This window comes from Artemia franciscana, chromosome 5, assembly GCF_032884065.1.
Source record: "Artemia franciscana chromosome 5, ASM3288406v1, whole genome shotgun sequence".
NCBI lineage: Eukaryota > Metazoa > Arthropoda > Branchiopoda > Anostraca > Artemiidae > Artemia > Artemia franciscana.
The window spans coordinates 26,950,232-26,973,832 of record NC_088867.1 but is presented as its reverse complement, the minus strand read 5'-3'; the positions used below and the strand labels follow the sequence as shown (position 1 = coordinate 26,973,832).

At 35.7% G+C, this 23,601-nt stretch overlaps 1 protein-coding gene and 1 long non-coding RNA gene across 2 annotated transcripts in view; one reads left to right on the top strand and one right to left on the bottom strand.

The window, feature by feature from the left end:
• LOC136027188 (tRNA N6-adenosine threonylcarbamoyltransferase, mitochondrial-like) overlaps positions 1 to 23,601 on the bottom strand; it is a 373,253-nt gene that overhangs the window by 153,618 nt on the left and 196,034 nt on the right. The window lies entirely within an intron of this gene.
• Positions 17,564 to 23,601, top strand: part of LOC136027181 (uncharacterized) — a 41,469-nt gene continuing 35,431 nt past the window's right edge. The window contains exons 1-2 of the long non-coding RNA XR_010617514.1: positions 17,564 to 18,805; positions 21,634 to 21,766. This is a non-coding gene — a long non-coding RNA (uncharacterized LOC136027181). The remainder of the gene's footprint in view (positions 18,806 to 21,633; positions 21,767 to 23,601) is intronic.

The window sequence follows — 23,601 nt, the reverse complement described above, 5'->3', positions numbered from 1 at the left end:
ATATGAGGGGTTCTAAAAATACTTTAGCATAAAGAGCGAGGTATTTAGGAGGAGATAAATACCTTGCTCTTTATGCTAAAGTATTTTTAGTAATTTCAACTATTTATTCTACGGCCTTTCTGATTCAGGGGTCATTCTTAAAGAATTGGGACAAAACATACGATTTAGTGTAAAGAGCGAGGTATTAACGAGGGTACAAACCCCCTCGTATGCATAATAAAAATATAAGGTTATGAAAGTTTGTTACGTAAGTTAATTCTTAAGTTACGTATATTTTTTACTAATAAAAACGTTCGTTAAAAATTAAAAGTTCTAGTTGCCTTTTTAAGTAACCGAAAAATTGGAGGGCAACTAGGCCTCCTTCTCCACCCCTTATTTCTCAAAATCGTCTGATCAAAACTAAGAGAAAGCCATTTAGCCAAAAAAAGAATTAATATACAAATTTCATTTTAATAATTTATGTGCGGAGAGCCAAAACCAAACATGCATTAATTCAAAAACGTTCAGAAATTAAAAAAAAACTAATTTTTTTTAGCTGAAAGTAAGGAGCGACATTAAAACTTAAAACGAACAGAAATTACTCCGTATATGAAATGAGTTGTCCCCCCCGCAATCCCTCGCTCTTTACGCTAAAGTTTGACTCTTTGCCACAATTCTACTTTTTAAAACAATTAAAAGCTTTAGCGTAAAGAGCGAGGGATTGCGGAAGGGACAACTCATTTCATATACGGAGTAATTTCTGTTCCTTTTAAGTTTTAATGTCGCTCCTTACTTTCAGCTAAAAAAATTAGTTTTTTTTATTTAATATCTTTAATATCAAATGTTTTCCGGCTTTGAGTATTTGTCAAGCAATCTTGTCTGTGGTTGATTTTTGTTGGTTATACGGGATGACGTTGCTAGCTCCCTGCTGAATATTGAAGTAATTAATGGGGCTATGAATCTACAATGGAGCTGTAAACAAAATTTTAGCAAACATCCCAAACAAGATGAGGCTAGTTCTCTTGTGAAGAATGAACAGTGTTGTCTCTCTTGAAAGAGTCTACTATTATTGTATTCCTTTTCTTTCATTTAAGACTCTCATAATTCGTCTGTTGCTAAGCTATTTATCATCCTTGAAATCGTCGATTTAGATGTTGCCTTGGCATTTTGTAAAATATAGTGTATATTCAAAGGAAATGTATCTGATTGGAATAACTGTTTTAAAAGAGTAGCCTGGGAAACCTTATACAACTTCAATGACTATGGATTCAATTGATTGACGTCATTTTAAAGGTGTCCGGCCATCTCTTTTAAGCTACATTACAGCTATATATACTTATATATATATATATATATATATATATATATATATATATATACATATATATATATACATATATATATATATATATATATATATATATATATATATATATATATATATATATATATATATATATATATATATATATATATATATATATATATATATATATATATATATATATATGTATATAAATATATGTATATATATATATATATATATATATATATATATATATATATATAAAAATATATATATATAAATATATATATATATATATATATATATATATATTTATATATATATATATATATATATATATATATATATTATATATATATATATATATATATATATATATATATATATATATATATATATATATATATGTATATATGTATATATGTTATATGTATATATATGTTGGGGTGGTGCTTCGCGCCACCCCAACACCTAGTTGGTGGGGGTGCTTCGCCCCCCCAAGCCCCCCCCCCCCCCGCGCGTAAGTCGTTACGTGCCATATTAGTTACGTGCCATTGTAGTTGTGTCCCTGTGTCCCACCTATGAATATATATATATATATATATATATATATATATATATATATATATATATATATATATATATATATATATATATATATATATATATATATATATATATATATATATATATATATATTATATATATATATATTTTTAACTACGTAAAACCTGCGACATTATTCCAATGATTGCCCTTGAGCTTTGTTGATGGTGATTGCTAATCGAACATTTCCTGTGTCCCCGTAGTTGTTTCCCTGTGTCCCGGTCGTCTTTTGTGTCCCGGTGTCGGGGTGGGGACTCCACCTCGGTGTGTCCCTGTGTCCCACCTGTGAATATATATTTATATATATATATATATATATATATATATATATATATATATATATATATATATATATATATATATATATATATTTCTAACTACGTAAAACTTGCGAATATACAACATTCTTGGCTGTCCCATTGTCTGCATATAAATAGATTGTCAGGTTTACCGACTCTTGAACATGCATCATATAAATTGTCCATGGGAAAAACAATCTGTATTCACATCTATACCTCATTATTCTAGTGATTGCCCTTGAGCTTTGTTGATGGTGATTGCTAATCGAACATTCCCTGTGTCCCCGTCGTCATTTATATATCCCCCTGTGCCCTCCGGCGTCCCCATTGTTGTTGTTTCCCTGTGTCCCGGTCGTCATTTGTGTCCCGGTGTCCCAGTCTGTAATTTCTCTTTGAGTGTCGCGGTCGCCATTTATAATCCCTGTGTTCCGGTCGTCATTTTTGTCCCGGTCGTCATTTGTGTTCCGGTGTCCCGATCTGTAATTTCTCTTTGAGTGTCCTGGTCGTCATTTATATTCCCTGTGTCCCGGTCGTCATTTGTGTCCCGGTGTTTTGTTGATGGTGAATGCTAATCGAACATTCCTTGTGTCCCGGTCGCTTTCTCTTTGAGTGTCCCGGTCGTCATTTATATTCCCTACTAGCTGTTGGGGTGGCGCTTCGCGCCACCCCAACACCTAGATATATATATATATATATATATATATATATATATATATATATATATATATATATATATATATTTTTAACTACGTAAAACTTGCGAATATACTACATTCTTGGCTGTCCCATTGTCTGTGCATATAAATAGATTTTCAGATTTACCGACTCTTGAACATGCAACATATAATTGTCCATGGGAAAAACAATCTGTATTCAGATCTATACCTCATTATTCTAATGATTGCCCATTGAGCATTGTTGACGGTGATTGCTAATCGAACATTCCCTGTGTCCCCGTCGTCATTTATATATCCCCTTGTGCCCCCCGGCGTCCCCGTTGTTGTTGTTTCCCTGTGTCTGTAATTTCTCTTTGAGTGTCCAGATCGTCATTTATATTCCCGGTGTCCCGGTCGTCATTTGTGTTCCGGTGTCCCCGTCTGTAATTTCTCTTTGAGTGTCCTGGTCGTCATTTATATTCCCTGTGTCCCGGTCGTCATTTGTGTCCCGGTGCTTTGTTGATGGTGGTTGCTAATCGAACATTCCTTGTATCCCGGTCGCTTTCTCTTTGAGTGTCCCGGTCGTCATTTATATTTCCTAGAAGCGCCACCCCAACACCTAGTTGGAGGGGGCGCTTCGCGCCCCCCTAATCCCCCCCGCGCGCAAGCCCTTACGCGCCATATCAGTTACGCGCCATTGTAGTTGTGTCCCTGTGTCCCACCTGTGAATATAGATATATATATATATATATATATACTATATATATATATATATATATATATATATATATATATATATATATATATATATATATATATATATATATATATATATATATATATATATATATATATATATATATATTTGTAACTACGTAAAACTTGCGAATGTACAACATTCTTGGCTGTCCCATTGTCTGTGCATATAAATAGATTGTCAGGTTTACCGACTCTTGAACATGCAAAATATAATTGTCCATGGGAAAAAACAATCCGTATTCAGATCTATACCTCATTATTATAATGATTGCCCTTGAGCTTTGTTGATGATGATTGCTAATCGAACATTCCCTGTGTCCTGGTCGTCATTTATATATCCCCCTGTGCCCCCCGGCGTCCCCGTTGTAGTTGTTTCCCTGTGTCCCTGTATATATATATAAATATATATCTATATATATAAAAATAAGTTGTCTGTCTGTGTGTCTGTCTGTCAGGTGACGTAATGTTTCTGTTTCGACTGACGTCATGAAGTTAGTTGTCGTCATTTTTTTTATGACGGTGACGTCATTAAAGACAGAAAAGAAAGCGTGCCGAGGAATCAAAAGAACAGCAAGGAAACAGGCTTGAGGCTAAAGAACGCAAAACCGCGCAGTTAGATGAAGATCCGCCTGGACAGCGAGAGTCAAAACATATCAAAACTGAAAATGATAGCGATGATGATTGGGTTTGGGATTTTGACTTTGATAAGGTAATCAATGCCTACCAGATTTTAGTTAAAAAAACAAAGGTTCGGCGATATGTATTTCATAGTGAAGCTCAAAAATAAAGAAGAAAAAGAAAACTGAAAAAAGAAAAAATGTAAAAAACTAAAAAATACTAAAAAGAAAAAACACTCAAAGAGAAATTACAGACCGGGACACAAATGACGCCCGGGACAGAGGGAATATAAATAACGACCTGGACACTCAAAGAGAAATTACAGACTGGGATACCGGGACACAAATGACGACCGGGACACAGGGAATATAAATGACGACCAGGACACAGGTATTTAAGAATATCGTTCAAAGACAAATTTTTAATTGTAAGAAGACCGTTGAAAGAGAAATTTCTAATTGTAAAATGACTGAAGAACCTACAATGGCAACACCCGAGGAAGCTGCTCAAAACGAATGTATTCAAGCCGAAGTAGCTGAGTTGGTAAAGCGTTATGTTTCAGGTTCAAGGTCCGAGAGGCTCCAGGTTTGAACCTTGGCCTTAGCATTAATACAAAAGAAGAAAAAACTAAAAAAGGGTAAAAACTAAAAAGAAAATATATATATATATTTATATATATATCTATCTATATATATAAAAATAAGTTGTCTGTCTGTGGATCTGTCAGGTGACGTCATGTTTCTGTGTCGACTGACGTCATGTTTTCGACTGACGAAATTACAGACCGGGACATCGGGACACAAATGACGACCGGGACACCGGCACATAGGGAATATAAATGACGACCGGGACACAAGGAATGTTCGATTTTCAATCACCATCAACAAAGCACCGGGACACAGGGAGTATAAATGACGACCAGGACATAAGTAAAAAAAAAATTTACTTATGTCATAACTACAAAAGGACATAACTACAAAAAAACTAAAAAGAAAAAAAAACTAAAAACTAATAAAAAACTAAAAAAGCTAAAAGCTAAAAAAAAACTAAAAAAGAAAATAAAATGAAAAAGGAAAAAAAAAATGAAAAATAAAGGAGAAAAACAGAACTAAAAAAAAAGAAAAAAAAACTAAAAAAAGGTAAAAAACTAAAACCTAAAAAAAGACCAATTCAAAAAAGAATGTATATACAGACCGGGACACAAATGACGACCGGGACATGACGACCGGGACACAGGGACACAACTACAACAGGGACGCCGGGGGGCTCAGGGGGATATATAAATGACGATGGCGACCTAGGGAATCGTCGATTAGCAATCACCATCAACAAAGCTCAAGGGCAATCATTAGAATCATGAGGTATAGATCTGAATACGGATTGTTTTCCCATGGACCATTATATGTTGCATGTTCAAGAGTCGTTAAACCTGACATTCTATTTATATGCGCAGACAATGGGACAGCAAAGAATGTTGTATATTCGCAAGTTTTACGTAGTTAAAAACATATATATATATATATATATATATATATATATATATATATCTATCTATATATATAAAAATAAGTTGTCTGTAGATCTGTGGATGGATCAGGTGACGTCATGTTTCGGCTGACGTCATGAAATTAGTTGCCATCATTTTTGCTTTGAAGGTGACGTCATTCAAGTTATATAAGACATATGTTCGCCGTCATGTTTCGGCTGACGTCATGAAATTAGCTGCCATCATTTTTGCTTTGAAGGCGTGACGTCATTCAAGTTATATAAGGCGTATGTTCGCGTAGAATTCTATTAATGCTTAAGTTTATAATGACTGATGAAGATGATCAAAGAGTCTATGCCAAAAAACTTGCTGCTGATAGAGAAAGTCAGAAAAGAAAGCGTGCCGAGGAACTACCAGAGCAACGCGAAAGCAGACTTGCTGCTAAAAGAGAAAGTGAAAAAAGAAGGCGTGCCGAGGAACTACTAGAGCAACGCAGAAGCAGACTTGCTGCTAAAAGAGAAAGTGAAAAAAGAAGGCGTGCCGAGGAATCAAAAGACCAGCAGGGAAACAGGCTTGAGGCTGATAGAGAAAGAAAGAACAGAAAGCATGCCGAGGAACTACCAGAGCAACGCAGAAGCAGACTTGCTGCTAAAAGAGAAAGTGAAAAAAGAAGGCGTGCCGAGGAATCGAAAGACCAGCAGGGAAACAGGCTTGTTGCTGATAGAGAAAGTAAGAAAAGAAAGCGTGCCGAGGAATCAGAGCAATCTGAAAGTTATCGCCTGGCATTCAGGTACAACCCAGTCGATGATTATAGCTTGAGTAGATGTGTTCAAATCGGGACAATGTCTAAAATTTGTCCCTATTGCAAGGCCTTGAAATTCAATGGTGAAACAGTGGGAATGTGTTGCGCCTCAGGAAAAGTTAAACTTCCTCTATTGGCTGCACCACCAGAGCCATTGAAGACTTTCCTTACTGGAACTACGTCAGAATCTAAGCGTTTTTTGTCAAAAATCAGACAATACAACTCATGTTTCCAAATGACGTCGTTTGGAGCCCAAATCAAAAATCCAGATCAATTTATGTCTACTTTCAAAGTAAAAGGGCAAATTTATCATAAAGCAGGGTCCCTTCTACCATTCTCAGGCGAGAATCATAAATTTTTACAATTGTACTTCATCAGTGATAGAAATTCTGAATTGAATGCACGTTGCGAAATTTCTCCCAACGTTGAAAGGACAATCGTTTCCCAATTGCAACATCTTTTCCACGAAAATAATAAGTTAGTGCGTCTGTTCAAAACAGCCATCGATTTGATGCCTACTGATACTCATAAAATTGTTATTTCCGCTGACAAAACGCCTCCTGGCCAACATGTGCGTAGATACAATGCTCCGACTATCGACGAAGTGGCAATCGTTATGGTCGGTGATCAGTTTTTACCTCGAGATATTATTCTACATAAGCGAAACGCTCAGTTGTTAAGAATTGCTGAAACTCATCGATGCTACGATGCCCTACAATATCCTATCATTTTTTGGGATGGAGCCGACGGCTATCACTTTAATATTAAATTGATGAATCCAGCCACTAACAAAGAAATGAATAAGAAATGCAGTGCAATGCATTATTATTCCTATAGACTAATGATTCGGCAGGATGAAGAAAATTATATTTTAAAATGCCGTGAATTGTTTCACCAATTTATGGTTGATATGTATGCTAAAATTGAATCAGAACGTTTGCTATATATTCGCCTGAATCAGACCAAGCTCCGCTCTGAACAATACATTCATTTGCAAGATGCAGTTATAAATGACGGTAATACCACAAACGTTGGAAGATTAACAATTTTACCTTCGTCATATGTTGGCAGTCCCCGTCATATGCATGAATATGCTCAAGATGCTATTGCGTATGTTCGTCTCTATGGTCGTCCAGATTTATTTATTACATTTACATGTAATCAATCTTGGGACGAGATACTGCAGCTTTTACTTCAAGGACAATCGGCGGTTCATAGGCATGACATTACGGCACGTGTCTTCCGGCAAAAGTTGAAATCACTGAAAAACTACCTTGTAAAACATGAAGTGTTTGGGTCAGTGCGATGCTGGTTGTACTCAGTGGAATGGCAAAAACGAGGTTTGCCACACGCACATATACTAATCTGGCTACATAAAAAAATTACTTCAAACGAAATTGATGATGTGATTTCCGCTGAAATACCTGATAAAAATGTCGATAAGGGGTTACATGATATTATTGTAAAAAATATGATACATGGACCTTGCGGTGCACTGAACGAAAATTCACCATGCATGGCCAAAGGAAGGTGCACAAAGCAATATCCTCGACTTTTAGTACCCAAAACAATTACTGGCAATGATGGTTACCCACAATATAGAAGAAGATCTACTGAAGATGGCGGTAAAACAGCAATAATAAAGAAGCGTAACGGTACCACCATCGAAGTAGATAACCAGTGGGTTGTTCCATATTCCCCTTTATTATCAAAAACATTTAATGCACACATAAACGTTGAATACTGTAACTCCGTAAAGGCAATCAAATATATATGTAAATACGTCAACAAAGGCAGTGACATGGCAGTTTTTGGCTTGCAGTCCGAAATCAAAGATTTCGATGAAATCGTAGAATATCAGGCTGGAAGATACATAAGCAGTAATGAAGCTGTTTGGCGAATTCTTTCATTTCCGATACATGAACGTAGTCCAGCTGTTGTTCACTTAGCGGTACATTTACAGAATGGTCAACGTGTTTATTTCACGGAAACCAACGTGCAACAAAGAGTCCTGAATCCACCGGATACAACATTAACAGCTTTTTTTTCGCTTTGCAAAAATGATTCTTTTGCGAAAAAACTGCTGTATACTGAAGTGCCTTCGTATTACACGTGGAATACTAAAAATAAAGTATTTGAACGTCGAAAACAGGGTAAGTCAGTCGACGGCACACCTACCATCTTCAAAGATACCACGATAGGAAGACTCTACACCGTTCACCCCAATCAACATGAATGCTTCTTTCTACGCCTGCTTTTGGTGAATGTACCCGGTCCGACATCCTTTGAGTATTTGAGGACTGTAAATGGTACTATACATGACACTTACCGTAGTGCATGCCAAGCTCTGAATTTATTGGAGAATGACCAACACTGGGATAACTGCATCAATGACGCGTGCGAAACGTCAACCCCAAGTCAAATTCGTGCATTGTTTGGCATCATTTTAACAACTTGCTCTCCATCAGCTCCTACAGATTTATGGGAAAAATATAAGTCAAAAATGTCCGAAGATATACTTCATCGAAAACAGTTAGAGACGTCAGACATGACTTTTGATTTTACACCAGAAATTTATAACTACACTTTAGTTGTTATAGAAGATATTTGCATAAGTATGGCAAACAAACCTCTTCAGGGTTTGGGAATGCCTTCACCTAACCGTATCGCTGCTGTTTCGACATGTGTAGAATTGGATCGTGAACAAAGTTACAGTACGAAAGATCTATTGTCGTATGTACAAAATAACATTTCCAAGTTAACGTCGGAACAAAAAGACATTTATGATACGATAATGCATTGTGTCGATAACAACGTTGGAGAAATTTTCTTTTTGGATGCGCCAGGAGGTACTGGTAAAACGTTTGTGATAAAACTGATTCTGGCATCAATTCGATCTAAAAATGATATAGCGTTGGCAATTGCGTCGTCCGGAATAGCCGCAACATTGCTGCCTGGTGGAAGAACTGCTCATTCCGCTTTGAAATTGCCTCTGAACTTGCATTCTACAGAAACTCCCACGTGCAATATTTCCAAATCATCTGGGATGGGTAAAATATTGCAGCAATGCAAACTTATTATTTGGGATGAGTGCACAATGGCACACAAAAAATCGCTCGAGGCTCTGGATCAATGCTTGAAAGATTTAAGAGGGAATTCGAAACCCTTTGGCAGCACATTAATATTGCTTGCAGGAGATTTCAGGCAAACATTACCTATAATACCTAGATCAACTCCTGCAGACGAAATGAATGCTTGCCTGAAAAATTCTAATTTATGGGCACACGTAAAAACATTAAAATTAACTACAAATATGCGTATCCGATTGCAAAACGATGACTCTGGTCAAACATTTTCAGATCAATTGCTAGCAATGGGAAACGGAAAGCTCCCAGTAGACTCAATTTCAGGACGTATACAACTACCTGCTGATTTCTGTAATTTAGTGACGTCCAAAAATGAATTGATTGAAAATATATTTCCGAATATTCTAAAAAATTATAAAAATAATAAATGGCTAAGTGAAAGAGCGATTCTCGCACCCAAAAATATAGACGTCCACGAAATCAACAATATTGTTTTGACCAAGATTCAAGACCAGGCAGTCCTTTACAAGTCAGTCGACACAGTTTTGGAACCAAATGAAGCGGTTAATTATCCATCTGAATTTTTAAATTCCATAGATCTTTCAGGGTTTCCACCACACGTGCTACAACTAAAAATAGGCGTACCAATAATATTGTTACGTAACATAAACCCACCAAAGCTTTGCAATGGCACTCGACTTGCCGTAAAAAAAACAATGGAAAACCTAATAGAGGCCACAATCCTGACAGGGCCTTTTGAGGGTGAGGCTGTTCTTATTCCTCGCATTCCCATGATTCCAACAGATCTGCCTTTTCAATTTAAAAGATTGCAATTCCCAATTCGATTAGCATTTGCAATCACCATTAACAAAGCTCAAGGTCAATCATTAGAAAAATGTGGTATTGATCTTAATACTGATTGTTTTTCCCATGGACAATTGTACGTTGCATGTTCGAGGGTCGGTAAACCTGACAATCTATTTATATGCAGCGAGAATTGGACAGCGAAGAATGTTGTATATTCTCAAGTTTTACGCAGTTAATTTGTATTTCGGAACCAAATGAAGCGGTTAATTATCCATCTGAATTTTTAAATTCCATAGATCCTTAAGGGTGTCCACCACACCTGCTACAACTAAAAATAGGCGTACCAATAATACTTTTAAGAAATATCAACCCACCAAAGCTTTGCAATGGCACGCGACTTGCCGTGAAAAAAACAATGGAAAACCTAATAGATGCCACAATCTTGACAGGGCCTTATGAGGGTGAGGCTGTTCTTATTCCTCGCATTCCCCTGATTCCAACGGATCTGCTTTTTCAATTTAAAAGATTGCAATTCCCAATTCGATTAGCATTTGCAACCACCATCAACAAAGCTCAAGGGCAATCACTAGAAAAATGCGGTATAGATCTTAATACAGATTGCTTTACCAATGTACAATTGTATGTTGCATCTTTGAGGGTCGGTAAACCTGACAATCTATTTATACGCACAGACAATGGGACAGCGAAGACTGTTGTATATTCACAAGTTTTACGTAGTTAATTTGTATTGTATCTATCTATCTCTCTATCTATATAAAAACGAGTTGTGTGTATGCATGTTTGTTTGTTTGTAAAAAGAGCGTTTGCATATGACGTCATTATTAGTACATACGGCTTTGTATATGGACAGACAATGGGAAAGCCAAGAATGTTGTATATTCGCAATTTTTACGTAGTTTGAAACACATATATAAATCTATCTATATTCACAGGTGGGACACAGGGACACAACTACAATGGCGCGTAACTAATATGGCGCGTAACTAATATGGCGCGTAACGACTTACGCGCGCGGGGGGGCTTGGGGGGGCGTGAAGTGCCCCCACCAACTAGGTGTTGGGGTGGCGCGAAGCGCCACCCCAACAGCTAGTATATATATATATATATATATATATATATATATATATATATATATATATATATATATATATATATATATATATATATATATATATATATATATATATATATATATATATATATATATATATATGTATATACTAGCTGTTGGGGTGGCGCTTCGCGCCACCCCAACACCTAGTTGGTGGGGCGCTTCGCGCGCGTAAGTCGTTACGCGCCATATTAGTTACGCGCCATTGTAGTTGTGTCCCTGTGTCCCACCTGTGAATAGAGATAGATATAAATATATGTTTTTAACTACGTAAAACATGCGAATATACAACATTCTTCGCTGTCCCATTGTCTGTGCATATAAATAGATTGTCAGGTTTACTGACTCTTGAAACTGCAACATATAAATGTCCATGGGAAAAACAATCCGTATTCAGATCTATACCTCATTATTCTAATGATGTGTCCCTGTGTCCCGGTCGTCATTTATATTCCCTGTGTCCCGGTCGTCATTTGTGTCCCGGTCGTCATTTATATTCCCTGTCCCGGTCGTCATTTGTGTCCCGGTGTCCCGGTCTGTAATTTCTATTCGAACAATCCCTGTGTCCCGGTCGTCATTTATGTATCCCGCCTGTGCCCCGGCGTCCCCGCTGTAGTTGTGCCCCTGTGTCCCGGTCGTCATTTATATTCCCTGTGTCCCGGTCGTGATTTGTGTCCGGGTGTCCCAGTCTGTAATTTCTCTTTGAGGTTCCCGGTCGTCACTTATATTCCCTCTGTCTCGGTCTAATGACGTCACCGTCAAAGCAAAAATGACGACAACTAATTTCATGACGTCAGCCGACACAGAAACATGACGTCACCTGATCCACAGACAGACAGACAGACAACTTATTTTTATATATATAGATATATATATATATTCACAGGTGGGACATAGGGACACAACTACAATGGCGCGTAACTAATATGGCGCGTAACGACTTACGCGCGCAGGGGGGCTTGGGGGGGGGGTGCGAGGCGCCCCCCCCCCCAACTAGGGGTTGGGGTGGCGCTGACGTTATGAAATTAGTTGTCGTCATTTTTGGTTTGACGGTGACGTCATTCAAGATATTTAAGACATGTTCACGTAGAAATCTATTAATGTTTAAGTTTACAATGACTGATGAACTTACCATGGCAAAAGCCGATGAAGATGCTCAAAGATTCTATGCCAAAAAACTTGCTGCTGGTAGAGAAAGTCAGAAAAGAAAGCGTGCCGAGGAACTACCAGAGCAACGCGAAAGCAGACTTGCTGCTAAAAGAGAAAGTGAAAAAAGAAGGCGTGCCGAGGAATCAAAAGAACAGCAAGGAAACAGGCTTGAGGCTGATAGAGAAAGAAAGAACAGAAAGCGTGCCGAGGAATCAAAAGAACAGCAAGGAAACAGGCTTGAGGCTGATAGAGAAAGAAAGAACAGAAAGCGTGCCGAGGAACTACCAGAGCAACGCGGAAGCAGACTTGCTGCTAAAAGAGAAAGTGAAAAAAGAAGGCATGCCGAGGAATTACAAGAACAGCAAGAAATCAGGCTTGCTGCTGATAGAGAAAGTAAGAAAATAAAGCGTGCCGAGGAATCAGAGCAACCTGAAAGTTATCGCCTGGCATTCAGGTACAACCCAGTCGATGATTATAGCTTGAGTAGATGTGTTCAAATCGGGACAATGTCTAAAATTTGTCCCTATTGCAAGGCCTTGAAATTCAATGATGAAACAATGGGAATGTGTTGCGCCTCAGGAAAAGTTAAACTTCCTCTATTGGCTGCACCACCAGAGCCATTGAAGACTTTCTTTACTGGAACTACGTCAGAATCTAAGCGTTTTTTGTCAAAAATCAGAAAATACAACTTATGTTTCCAAATGACGTCGTTTGGAGCCCAAATCGAAAATCCAGATCAATTTATGTCTACTTTCAAAGTAAAAGGGCAAATTTATCATAGAGCAGGGTCCCTTCTACCATTCTCAGGCGAGAATCATAAATTTTTACAATTGTACTTCATCAGTGATAGAAATTCTGAATTGAATGCACGTTGCGAAATTTCTCCCAACGTTGAAAGGACAATCGTTTCCCAATTGCAACATCTTTTCCACGAAAATAATAATTTAGTGCGTCTGTTCAAAACAGCCATCGATTTGATGCCTACTGATACTCATAAAATTGTTATTTCCGCTGACAAAACGCCTCCTGGCCAACATGTGCGTAGATACAATGCTCCGACTATCGACGAAGTGGCAATCGTTATGGTCGGTGATGGTCGAATATACAACATTCTTTGCTGTCCCATTGTCTTTGCATATAAATAGATTGTCAGGTTTACCGACTCTTGAACATGCAACATATAATGGTCCATGGGAAAACAATCTGTATTCAGATCTATACCTCATGATTCTAATGATTGCCCTTGAGCTTTGTTGATGGTGATTGCTAATCGACCATTCCCTGTCCCGGTGTCCCGGTCGTCATTTACATCCCCCTGTTTCCCCCGGTTTTTAGATTTTTTAGTTTTTTTATTAGTTTTTAGTTTTTTTTTCTTTTTAGTTTTTTTGTAGTTTTTACCTTCTTTTTAGTTTTGTTAGTTTTTTTTTTTACTCATGTCCTGGTCGTCATTTATACTCCCTGTGTCCCGGTGCTTTGTTGATTGCTAATCGAACATTCCTTTTGTCCTGGTCGCTTTCTCTTTGAGTGTCGTCATTTATTTTTTTCTTTTTTAGTTCTTTTAGTTTTTACCTTTTTTAGTTTTTTTTAGTTTTTTAGATGAAAATTTTTTTTAGTTTTTTCCTTTTTTTCTTTTTAGTTTTTTATTGGTTTTTACCTTTATTTTAGCTTATTTTTCAGTTTTTTCCTTTTTTTTAGTTTTTTTTATTTTTTATTTTTTTTTAGTTTTTTACCTTTTTTTAGTTTTTTAGTTTTTTTAGTTTTTTTAGTTTTTTAGCTTTTTTACTTTTTTTTATTAGTTTTTAGTTTTTTTGTAGTTTTTGCCTTTTTTAGTTTTTTCAGTTTTTTTTTTAGTTTTTTATTGGTTTTTACCTTTATTTTAGCTTATTTTTCAGTTTTTTCCTTTTTTTTAGTTTTTTTTTAGTTTTTAGTTTTTTTAGTTTTTTACCTTTTTTTAGTTTTTTTAGTTTTTTTAGTTTTTTAGCTTTTTTATTTTTTTTATTAGTTTTTAGTTTTTTTGTAGTTTTTGCCTTTTTTTTAGTTTTTTTAGTTTTTTAGCTTTTTTATTAGTTTTTAGTTTTTTTTTGTAGTTTTTGCCTTTTTTTAGTTTTTTTAGTTTTTTAGATTTAGTTTTTTAGTTTTTTAGCTTTTTTATTTTTTTTATTAGTTTTTAGTTTTTTTTTTGTAGTTGTTGCCTTTTTTTAGTTTTTTTAGTTTTTTAGCTTTTTTATTAGTTTTTAGTTTTTTTTGTAGTTTTTGCCTTTTTTTAGTTTTTTTAGTTTTTTATTTTTTTTATTAGTTTTTAGTTTTTTTTTGTAGTTTTTGCCTTTTTTTAGTTTTTTCAGTTTTGACGTCACCTGATCCAGTTTTTTCAGGTGACGTCACCTGACACATCCATCCATCCATCCACATCCAACTTATTTTTATATATATAGATATATACTAGCTGTTGGGGTGGCGCTTCGCGCCACCCCAACACCTAGTTGGTGGGGGCGCTTCGCCCCCCCCAAGCCCCCCCGCGCGCGTAAGTCGTTACGCGCCATATTAGTTACGCGCCATTGTAGTTGTGTCCCTATGTCCCACCTGTGAATATAGATAGATAGATATATATATATATATATATATATATATATATATATATATATATATATATATATATATATATATATATATATATATATATATATATATATATATATATATATGTTTTTAACTACGTAAAACTTGCGAATATACAACATTCTTTGCTGTCCCATTGTCTGTGCATATAAATAGATTGTCAGGTTTACCGACTCTTGAACATGCAACATATAATGGTCCATGGGAAAACAATCCGTGTTCAGATCTATACCTCATGATTCTAATGATTGCCCTTGAGCTTTGTTGATGGTGATTGCTAATCGACCATTCCCTGTCCCGGTGTCCCGGTCGTCATTTATATCCCCCTGTGCCCCCTGGCGTCCCCGTTGTAGTTGTGTCCTTGTGTCCCGGTCGTCATTTATATTCCCTGTGTCCCGGTCGTCATTTGTATCCCGGTGTCCCGGTCTATTAGGAATAATAATGCATTGCACTGCATTTCTTATTCATTTCTTTGTTAGTGGCTGGATTCATCAATTTAATATTAAAGTGATAGCCGTCGGCTCCATCCCAAAAAATGATAGGATATTGTAGGGCATCGTAGCATCGATGAGTTTCTGCAATTCTTAACAACTGAGCGTTTCGCTTATGTAGAATAATATCTCGAGGTAAAAACTGATCACCGACCATAACGATTGCCACTTCGTCGATAGTCGGAGCATAGTATCTACGCACATGTTGGCCAGGAGGCGTTTTGTCAGCGGAAATAACAATTTTATGAGTATCAGTAGGCATCAAATCGATGGCTGTTTTGAACAGACGCACTAAATTATTATTTTCGTGGAAAAGATGTTGCAATTGGGAAACGATTGTCCTTTCAACGTTGGGAGAAATTTCGCAACGTGCATTCAATTCAGAATTTCTATCACTGATGAAGTACAATTGTAAAAATTTATGATTCTCGCCTGAGAATGGTAGAAGGGACCCTGCTTTATGATAAATTTGCCCTTTTACTTTGTAAGTAGACATAAATTGATCTGGATTTTCGATTTGGGCTCCAAACGACGTCATTTGGAAACATGAGTTGTATTGTCTTATTTTTGACAAAAAACGCTTAGATTCTGACGTAGTTCCAGTAAGGAAAGTCTTCAATGGCTCTGGTGGTGCAGCCAATAGAGGAAGTTTAACTTTTCCTGAGGCGCAACACATTCCCATTGTTTCACCATTGAATTTCAAGGCCTTGCAATAGGGACAAATTTTAGACATTGTCCCGATTTGAACACATCTACTCAAGCTATAATCATCGACTGGGTTGTACCTGAATGCCAGGCGATAACTTTCAGATTGCTCTGATTCCTCGGCACGCTTTCTTTTCTTACTTTCTCTATCAGCAGCAAGCCTGATTTCTTGCTGTTCTTGTAATTCCTCGGCACGCTTTCTTTTCTTACTTTCTCTATCAGCAGCAAGCCTGATTTCTTGCTGTTCTTGTGATTCCTCGGCACACTTTCTGTTCTTTCTTTCTCTATCAGCAGCAAGCCTGTTTCCCTGCTGGTCTTTTGATTCCTCGGCACGCCTTCTTTTTTCACTTTCTCTTTTAGCAGCAAGTCTGCTTCTGCGTTGCTCTGGTAGTTCCTCGGCATGCTTTCTGTTCTTTCTTTCTCTATCAGCCTCAAGCCTGTTTCCCTGCTGGTCTTTTGATTCCTCGACACGCCTTCTTTTTTCACTTTCTCTTTTAGCAGCAAGTCTGCTTCTGCGTTGCTCTGGTAGTTCCTCGGCATGCTTTCTGTTCTTTCTTTCTCTATCAGCCTCAAGCCTGTTTCCCTGCTGGTCTTTTGATTCCTCGGCACGCCTTCTTTTTTCACTTTCTCTTTTAGCAGCAAGTCTGCTTTCGCGTTGCTCTGGTAGTTCCTCGGCACGCTTTCTTTTCTGACTTTCTCTATCAGCAGCAAGTTTTTTGGCATAGACTCTTTGAGCATCTTCATCAGTCATTGTAAACTTAAACATTAATAGAATTCTACGCGAACATATGTCTTATATAACTTGAATGACGTCACCTTCAAAGCAAAAATGATGGCAACTAATTTCATGACGTCAGCCGAAACATGACGTCACCTGATCCACAGACAACTTATTTATATATATATATATATATATATATATATATATATATATATATATATATATATATATATATATATATATATATATATATATATATTTATATATATATATATATATATATATATATATATATATACATATAACTTTTGAAGTTCAGTAAACCATAGATGAATTTGAAAAAGAAAGAAAAAGAAAAGAAAAATTGATACCACGCGAGGACGCAATTTGATATTTTGGGCCTTTAGTAGGGAGTACAGGAGGTATCTATGAGTAATGACCTAAAATTGTTGCTTCGATGGCTAAAATGTTTTAAAGTGGAAGCCGTTTGAAACAATGTAATGAAAATTTTTTGCTACCTTTTTTTAAGTTTAGCAAAAGCCGCCTACAATAGAATTTAAAAATGTAGTTTATTCGGTGTTTGGAGTATTAAAAGTTGGAGTTATTGCTTTTTTAAAGGCATTTTAAAATTCTCAAATTAAGAGAAACTACACAATCTGAACTGTCGTGTACTAAGTAAATAAATATACGCGTTGGAAATACTGAAACTAAAATCGCCCTTTTCTTTAAATTTAGACTTTCTATCTAGAAATAAATGTATTATGCAATCTCTTTGAAAATAAAGATTTTTTTATACTTTTTTTTCTTTAATTTTTTCTCTAGATGACATGCAAAGTAAATATTAAGAATTAGTTATAAACTTAATTATTAATTTTTTCCTAAGCATGTATGGCAAATTTTCTTATTTTTGTTTGATTGCACGGTTATCGAGCGTCTCTCTTCTTTTTTTTTTCTTTTTTTTTAGCTAGATCTGGACGGTCTTAAAGCCTTGTTCCCAAAATAGCGATAATTGTCTAAAATTGACTAAGTCGTCCATTTTCCTTGGCATCGCTCTGAAAGCTAAAACTGTTAGAAATGGGTCTGCCAGCTTTTCTATTAAATTTTTGTCTTCTTCTTCTTCCAGACTGTAAGCCTCAAAAAGTTTTGGTTATCCGATAACAGAAAATGACACGTCCTGTAAGGATAGTATCAGGAACAAGTTTGAAAAACTCTGTTGAGAATGTAAAAAGACAAAGTGTTTTATTTGAATCTGTTTTTACGAGGGAGGGATTGTATTTTTTCCTTTTTTTACTAATTAATACCTTTAATTTCTACAATGGACAAAAGTAATATACAAAGACATAAAGGACTAATTATGTTTGTATAAGATAGTTAAAAGATGGTTATATGTGTCTGGCCAGGTTTTTTTGTCGATAGATAGCATTTATTGATTTTTTTTAGGATTATAGTTTCATGGAAGGAGTTCAAAGAAGCCCTTTCAAGAATTCATCCAATTACGTTCGGTCTTGAAACTATAGCTCTCAAATCAACGATTGATTTGACATGTGATGACTATATATCAAATTTTGAATTTGATGTGTTTACGAGGTAATTTTTTTTTTTCATTTCGACTGAAATTTGGAAAGAAAGATAAAGCAAGTAAATACAGTTTCTTCTAAGTTTGATTTGTGTACAGTTATATTTTACCCCTATGTTTAATATTGTGAAAGAAAAAAACAAACAAAAAACAATAGGAACATTGGGCGAGAAAAATGGGGAATTTCAATGTTTTTCCAGTGTAAAAACGTAAACGGAAAGAAAGTGACATTTTTGTTTACTGGAAGTTACACATTGAGCTCCAGGATATTCTTTTATAAATAGATCTAGGATAAAATAGAATAGCTGGCTGCTCGCCTGTATACTTCGAAACAAAATAAAGTGCTATTAAACAATTGTTAAGGAAAACAAAAACCTAACAATAACAGGACGAATTCCGAGAATAACTAATTGGCCAATATAAAAGCACAAAACAATAGAGATATAAAGTCGATAAAAGAGAAAACTGAAGGATGAAATACATGATGAATGAATCTCTAAGATAGTCAATTTTTAGTTGAGCTAATACGTCTTGATAAGTAGAATAGCGAAATATGAGGATGATTTTATTAGCCTGTTTTGAATGATTTTAAACTTATATTTTTGGTTTTTGGCTAAGTCAGAGTGCCACATAGGAAAAAGATATTTAAGTTGAGGTAGACCGTAACAAGAATAGATTCTTGTAGGCTATCAACAGATATTCCAAATGTTTTAACGTGTAAAAAAGTTAAGTAATATGCTTCTTGTTGTAAAAGAGCTAGGGACACGGGATTTCTACATGGAGATAGAAAGAGGAATTGAGGTCAGATTCTCCCTAGTCTATTTGTTCCATTCTATTGTTACAAAAACTCCCTGATTCTAAAATAGAGCCTTACTTACTTACTTGCTTACTGTGGGACTAGACAGTGACGCTTCCTCAAGCATGTAGAAGACTCCGTGTGGTCGACTCCCATTTATCGCGATCTTCTGCCATCTCTTCAGCAAACGGGAGCCAACAGCTCTCCCACTTTCTGCCAATCTTCTCAAATCCACCAATGGTGTCGGTGTCCTTTTTGACAGTTGCCCACTAATGACGCCTTTTTAGACACCTGCGCCAATATGGCTAAGGAGCAGCTAGATGCACTTGATTGATGGTGTGGTCATTTTGTCTTCTTAGGACATGGCCAAGCTAACGCAGGATTTTCTGTTTGACAATCATGGCGGTGGGCTTGATGCTATGGCAGCGGTGGCGCTCATCGGCATTTGAGATTCTGTTGGAACATCGAATCCTCAAAATTTTCCCTAAACAGCGGTGGTCAAAGACTTCCCGGCTATGGAGATGAAGTGCCTTTATTGGCCATCAGTGGCCACTCCTGACTTCCCCTTAAAATGTAGCCTTACTCATGTCCATGAAGTTTTGCAGAGTTTGGCGTCTATTCTTTTTTCTAAATTGATGCATTTCGATTTAGAATCATTATAAGACCATACACCAAGGATTTTAGACTTTAGCCCCCAAGCACCAGAAATCATAAGCTTATTGTTTTGGAAGCAGAAGGACATTAAAATACTTTTGTAGGGATATAAACTCATCAAGGTTTTTTTTTTACATTACAAATATGTAGTCTAGATTATGTTCAGGTGGAACTGTCATTTTTTTTTGGGGGGGGGGGGGTAATGACAACCCTCGCTCGATTACGGGGTTTTGTTTCTTTCTACATCGTTTATGTTTGAATGTCTTGGAAACTTGACAGTCTTTGTAAATCAGAAAGAAGGTAGAGAAACAAAAAGAAAAATTATAAGTTCAAGTCAAAGCTAATGGGCGATAACAGTTACGCGCTAAAAGGGAAATCCCCCTAAGAAGGAAAACTCAGCCTTTCTCTTTGGAAAGAGAACTACAGTCTTCATTGTCTAAACTTAATTTACGGGGGATATCATGCTATCAACCGAGAAATTCGGAAGATGGAAAACGCCAAGGACGAATACAAAGTGACAAGGGTTAATAAGGGTAATTTAAAGAACGGAATATTGTTTTTTCCATTAAAAAAAAAGGGAAAGAGTCAGAGAGATAAAAATAACAGCCGCTATAAAGATGTAAATACATTGCTACCATGTTCTGAAAATTGTTTATTTCTCAAACTAATGAAAACGATTTATTAATTTTAGTTCAGAAAAGCGTAGTGCTCATGTATATGTAAGGCCATATGTATACGCCATAGCTCGCTACAGTGTCAGCTATGCCAAACTTGCTGGGCTGAAACACGGTTATAATAAGTATGTCCTCCTTATATGGTAAGGTTCCATGGTTATGCCCATGCGCTTTATCTTTCATCACTTTGGGACTCGCCATCTAAAACTGAGTTGTTGAAGTTTTGTTTGGTATTTTCTCGTTTTTTGAAGCTTTTATTAAGTTTCCCACTGTTTTGCAAAAAGAAGAAAATATTTTGCAGAGATATTCTGTTCCCAACCCGTGTAGAGTGCGATGTTTTTAACACGAGTATAAATCATTTGTTTCATTTTGTGCCATTTGAGATTATTTACTAGTCCTGTTTGATTAATTCTGTATTTTCTATTGTGAACAAGTTGAGTTCTTCTGTATGTTTTTAGTTCGTTTTTCCCCTTTTTTTTTATTCCGATTCTCTTTTTTATATGTTAGTAACCAGGCAAAAACAAAATGCTTATCTTAAAGATAAGAAAAAAAGTGAAGAACTGTGAAAAGAAAATTTAGTTTACAAAGACTTTATTTTACAAGGATGCATTCTTTTCATTTCTTTAGCTTGTCTGCTATTATGGTATTACGAAGTAATATACTGGCACGTTTCTCAGCATTTGTTATTCATTTTAATTATTTCTTATCCTTTAAGGTTATTTCAGCCATGGCCGTCTATTCTTAGAAATTGGCAGATATTAGCAGTGACTCATCCTGGTTATGTGGCTTTTTTGACATATGATGAAGTGAAAGCACGACTGGAATAAGTACAGAAATAAACCTGGAAGGTGAGACCCAAAAATAGATTGTGAAACTTCTAACAAAGAAAAAATCGAAAGTTTCTTAGTACATATTCGACTATTGCAGGTTGAAAAGAAAATACCAGAAATGAAAGAAATTGAATATATATTGTATGTATTGCATAGGTTTTTTCTGAAGTAATAGCCTACAACTAAGAAAGGAAGATGGAAATTGCTGCTTTTGATTATTACAGCTGGTACAGATACTTCTTGGATTGCGATTAGTGTTGTGACATCACCTATTTTACATTTAGGTTATTCACTAAACAACACCTAGAGACTTTGGGGTCTGCAATTCAAACCTACCTATCGCAGGGCTTTCTACTGAAGAGCTGCGGCTCTTAAAGTAAATTTATCCGAGAAACTGTTATGGCTTTGCGTGCTGTCGTATGGCCTTAGACGACTTTGAATTGCGATTTGTTGAGAAATTCCATTAACTTATTATCTCTAACGATTCCTCTAACGAACTCTAAATAACAACGAAGCGTCATGAAAGGAATATTTATATCTGATAATAAGTAATTCTATATAACTCTTAACTTTGTTGTCTTTTTAGAAAGTGGATAAGCAAATTTGTCAAAAAAAGTCTTTCGTTCTGTGTGATGTTATCTAGTACTTTTTGAAAACGTAAGTTACAAGTACTGGTTACATAGAATAGAATTTATTTTAAATTTTTCTATGACAGCATGGTTTCCGAATTTGAATTTTTCGTCAAAATAGAATTTATATATATATATATATATATATATATATATATATATATATATATATATATATATATATATATATATATATAAATAAGTTGTCTGTGTGTGTTTGTGTGTGTGTGTGTGTCGAGTGACGTCATGTTTGTGTGTCGACTGACGTCATGTTTTCGACTGACGAAATTACAGACCAGGACATCGGGACACAAATGACGACCGGGACACCGGCACATGGGGAATATAAATGACGACCGGGACACTCAAAGAGAAAGCGACCGGGACACAAGGAATTTTTTCGATTAGCGATCACCATCAACAAAGCACCGGGACACAAATGACGACCGGGACACAGGGAGTGTAAATTACGACCAGGACATAAGTAAAAAAAAAAACTAAAAAAAAAGGTAAAAACTACAAAAAAACTAAAAAGAAAAAAAACTAAAAACTAATAAAAAAAAAACTAAAAAAGCTAAAAAAGAAAAAAAAAAAAAGAAAAAAAAGAAAAAAAAAGAAAAAAAAAGAAAAAAAAAGGAAAAAAAGGAAAAAAAGAAAAATAAAGGAGAAAAACAAAACTAAAAAAAAAAGAAAAATAAAGGAGAAAAACTAAAAAGAAAAAAACTAAAAAAAGTAAAAACCAAAAAAAAAAAACTAAAAAGAAAAAAGGGGAAAAATACAAAAATTTATTTCATCATATACCATTTCAAAAACGAATGTATATACAGATCGGGACACCGGGATACAAATGACGACTGGGACACAGGGAATATAAATGACGACCGGGACACAGGGACACAACTACAACGGGGACGCCGGGGGGCACAGGGGGATATATAAATGACGACGGCGACACAGGGAATGGTCGATTAGCAATCACCATCAACAAAGCTCAAGGGCAATCATTAGAATCATGAGGTATAGATCTGAATACGGATTGTTTTCCCATGGACCATTATATGTTGCATGTTAAAGAGTCGGTAAACCTTACCATCTATTTATATGCACAGACAATGGGACAGCGAAGAATGTTGTATATTCGCAAGTTTTACGTAGTTAAAAACATATATATATATATATATATATATATATATATATATATATATATATATATATATATATATA